At 48.7% G+C, this 4,442-nt stretch overlaps 1 long non-coding RNA gene across 1 annotated transcript; it reads right to left on the reverse strand.

Moving 5' to 3' along the window:
• Positions 1-1,676: 1,676 nt before the first annotated feature.
• Positions 1,677-4,436, reverse strand: LOC108445099. Its single transcript, XR_001859853.1, has 3 exons — positions 3,175-4,436; positions 2,439-2,819; positions 1,677-2,168 (listed from the first exon to the last, which is right to left on the reverse strand). It is a non-coding gene; the product is annotated as an uncharacterized LOC108445099 (long non-coding RNA).
• Between the last annotated feature and the right edge of the window lie 6 nt (positions 4,437-4,442).

A 4,442-nucleotide genomic window follows, 5' to 3' on the forward strand; every position in this document is an offset into this window, starting at 1 on the left:
TCCCAAGAAACCCCAAAATTGCCTGAATTCACCCCAAATCTCCCCAAAACTCACCTGAAACCCACCTGAGGAACACCCAAAACCCCTCGAAAAAACCCTCAAAAAACCCCATTCCAAAGCCCCAAAACCGCCGGAATTCACACCAAAACGGCCGGAATTTCACCCAAAACCGCCCAATTTCCACCCAAAACTCCCAAAAAACCCCAAAATTGTCTGAATTCACCCCAAATCTCCCCAAAATCACCCAGAACCCACCTGGAGAACACCCGAAACCCCTCGAGAAACAGCTCCAAAAACCCTCAAAAAACCCCATCCCAGAGCCCCAAAACCGCCGGATTTTCACCCAAAACTCCCCAAAAGCCCCAAAATCACCGGAATTCGCCCCAAATCTGCCCTGAAAGACCCCAAACCCCACCCGGAGAAGCTCAAAACCCCTCCAAAACCAGCCCCAAAAACCCCTGAAATCACCCCAAAAATCACCTGAAAACCCCCCAAAATCACCCAAAAATCACTGAAATGCCCCAGATCAACCCAAAATCCACCTGAAAAACCTCCAAAATTGCCCAAAAATCAGCAAAATCACCCCAAAAATCACCCAGAATCCCTCCAAAAACAGCCTCAAAAAACGCCCAAAAGCCCATGAAATCATCCCAAAATCCACCTGAAAAATGCCCAAAAATCACCCAAAATACACCAAAATCACCCCAAAAGCATCCAAAATCCATGAAATCACCCAAAATGGACCAAAATCACCCCAAAAATCACCCCAAACCCACCTGGAGAACCCCAAATCCGGCCAAAACTTCCCCCTAAAAACGCTCAAAAAACCCCACTCCAAAGCCCCAAAACCGCCCGAATTTGCCCCAAAACCGCCCAATTTTCACCCAAAACTCCCGAATTTCCACCCAAAACTCCCCAAAAGCCCCAAAATCGCCTGAATTCACCCCAAATCTGCACGAATTCGCCCCAAATCTCCCCAAAAATCACCCAAAATCCCGTGAGAAATAGCCCCAAAACCCCTCAAAAAACCGCATTTCGAAGCCCCAAAACCACCAAAATTCACCCCAAAACCGCCGGAATTTCACCCAAAACTCCCCAATTTCCACCCAAAAATCCCAAGAAACCCCAAAATTGCCTGAATTCACCCCAAATCTCCCCAAAACTCACCTGAAACCCACCTGAGGAACACCCAAAACCCCTCGAAAAAACCCTCAAAAAACCCCATTCCAAAGCCCCAAAACCGCCGGAATTCACCCCAAAACGGCCGGAATTTCACCCAAAACCGCCCAATTTCCACCCAAAACTCCCAAAAAACCCCAAAATTGTCTGAATTCACCCCAAATCTCCCCAAAATCACCCAGAACCCACCTGGAGAACACCCGAAACCCCTCGAGAAACAGCTCCAAAAACCCTCAAAAAACCCCATCCCAGAGCCCCAAAACCGCCGGATTTTCACCCAAAACTCCCCAAAAGCCCCAAAATCACCGGAATTCGCCCCAAATCTGCCCTGAAAGACCCCAAACCCCACCCGGAGAAGCTCAAAACCCCTCCAAAACCAGCCCCAAAAACCCCTGAAATCACCCCAAAAATCACCTGAAAACCCCCCAAAATCACCCAAAAATCACTGAAATGCCCCAGATCAACCCAAAATCCACCTGAAAAACCTCCAAAATTGCCCAAAAATCAGCAAAATCACCCCAAAAATCACCCAGAATCCCTCCAAAAACAGCCTCAAAAAACGCCCAAAAGCCCATGAAATCATCCCAAAATCCACCTGAAAAATGCCCAAAAATCACCCAAAATACACCAAAATCACCCCAAAAGCATCCAAAATCCACGAAATCACCCAAAATGGACCAAAATCACCCCAAAAATCACCCCAAACCCACCTGGAGAACCCCAAATCCGGCCAAAACTTCCCCCTAAAAACGCTCAAAAAACCCCATTCCAAAGCCCCAAAACCGCCCGAATTTGCCCCAAAACCGCCCAATTTTCACCCAAAACTCCCCAATTTCCACCCAAAACTCCCCAAAAGCCCCAAAATCGCCTGAATTCACCCCAAATCTGCACAAAAATCGCCCAAGACCCCTCGGAAAACAGCCCCAAAAACGCCCGAGAAACGCCCAAAAACCGCCATTACGAAGCCCCAAAACCACCGAAATTCGCCCCTAAAACGCCCAAATTTCACCCAAAATGACCCAAATTTTCACTCAAAACTCCCAAAAAACCCCAAAACCACCAGAATTTGCCCCAAATCTCCCCCAAAAATCGCCCAAAACCCACGTGGAGAACACTCAAAACCCTCGAAAAAACCCTCAAAAAACCCAATTCCAAAGCCCCAAAACCGCCCAATTTTCACTCCAAATCCCTGAACAGACCCAAAATCCCCAAAATTCACCCCAAATCTGCACGAATTCGCCCCAAACCTCCCCAAAAACCAAAACCGCTGGAATTTCACCCAAAACTCCCCAATTTCCACCCAAAACTCCCCAAAAGCCCCAAAATCGCCTGAATTCACCCCAAATCTGCACAAAAATCGCCCAAGACCCCTCGGAAAACAGCCCCAAAAACGCCCGAGAAACGCCCAAAAACCGCCATTACGAAGCCCCAAAACCACCGAAATTCGCCCCTAAAACGCCCAAATTTCACCCAAAATGACCCAAATTTTCACTCAAAACTCCCAAAAAACCCCAAAACCACCAGAATTTGCCCCAAATCTCCCCCAAAAATCGCCCAAAACCCACGTGGAGAACACTCAAAACCCTCGAAAAAACCCTCAAAAAACCCAATTCCAAAGCCCCAAAACCGCCGGAATTCGCCTCTAAAACGCCCAAATTTCACCCAATTTTCGCCCAATTTTCGCCCAAATTTCATGGAAACGACCCAAACAGCCCCAAAATAACCCACTTGGAGAACCTCAAAACCCGCCCAAAAACAGCCTCAAAAAAACGTCAAAAACCGCCATTTTGAAGCCCCAAAACCGCCGGAATTCGCCCCAAAACCGCCCAATTTTCACTCCAAATCCCTGGACAGACCCAAAATCCCCAAAATTCACCCCAAATCTGCACGAATTCGCCCCAAATCTCCCCAAAAATCACCCAAAATCCCGTGAGAAATAGCCCCAAAACCCCTCAAAAAACCGCATTTCGAAGCCCCAAAACCACCAAAATTCACCCCAAAACCGCCGGAATTTCACCCAAAACTCCCCAATTTCCACCCAAAAATCCCAAGAAACCCCAAAATTGCCTGAATTCACCCCAAATCTCCCCAAAACTCACCTGAAACCCACCTGAGGAACACCCAAAACCCCTCGAAAAAACCCTCAAAAAACCCCATTCCAAAGCCCCAAAACCACCGGAATTCACCCCAAAAGCACCGGAATTTCACCCAAAAATCCCCCAAAAAACCCAAAACTGCCAAATTTTCACCCCAAATCTGCACGAATTCGCCCCAAACCTCCCCAAAACTCACCTGAAACCCACCTGAGGAACACCCAAAACCCCTCCAAAACCAGCCCCAAAACCGCCGGAATTCGCCCCTAAAACGCCCAAATTTCACCCAAATTTCGCCCAAATTTCACGGAAATGACCCAAAAAGCCCCAAAATTGCCTGAATTTGCCCCAAATCTCCCCAAAAATTGCCCAAAACCCACTTGGAGAACCTCAAAACCCGCCCAAAAACAGCCTCAAAAAACCGTCAAAAACCGCCATTTTGAGGCCCCAAAACCGCCGGAATTCGCCCCAAAACCGCCCAATTTTCACTCCAAATCCCTGGACAGACCCAAAATCCCCAAAATTCACCCCAAATCTGCACGAATTCGCCCCAAACCTCCCCAAAAATCACCTGAAACCCACCTGAGGAACACCCAAAACCCCTCCAAAACCAGCCCCAAAACCGCCGGAATTCGCCCCTAAAACGCCCAAATTTCACCCAAATTTCGCCCAAATTTCACGGAAATGACCCAAAAAGCCCCAAAATTGCCTGAATTTGCCCCAAATCTCCCCAAAAATTGCCCAAAACCCACTTGGAGAACCTCAAAACCCGCCCAAAAACAGCCTCAAAAAACCGTCAAAAACCGCCATTTTGAGGCCCCAAAACCGCCGGAATTCGCCCCAAAACCGCCCAATTTTCACTCCAAATCCCTGGACAGACCCAAAATCCCCAAAATTCACCCCAAATCTGCACGAATTCGCCCCAAACCTCCCCAAAAATCACCTGAAACCCACCTGAGGAACACCCAAAACCCCTCCAAAACCAGCCCCAAAACCGCCGGAATTCGCCCCTAAAACGCCCAAATTTCACCCAAATTTCGCCCAATTTTCGCCCAAATTTCACGGAAACGACCCAAAAAGCCCCAAAATCGGCGGATTTCACCCCAAACCCACCTGTGGCCGCGGCCTCGGGGCCGGGGGGAGCCGCCCGAGAACAGCGAGCGGGCGGGG

The sequence above is a fragment of the Corvus brachyrhynchos genome, unplaced genomic scaffold (genome assembly GCF_000691975.1).
Source record: "Corvus brachyrhynchos isolate BGI_N302 unplaced genomic scaffold, ASM69197v1 scaffold272, whole genome shotgun sequence".
Lineage (NCBI taxonomy): Eukaryota > Metazoa > Chordata > Aves > Passeriformes > Corvidae > Corvus > Corvus brachyrhynchos.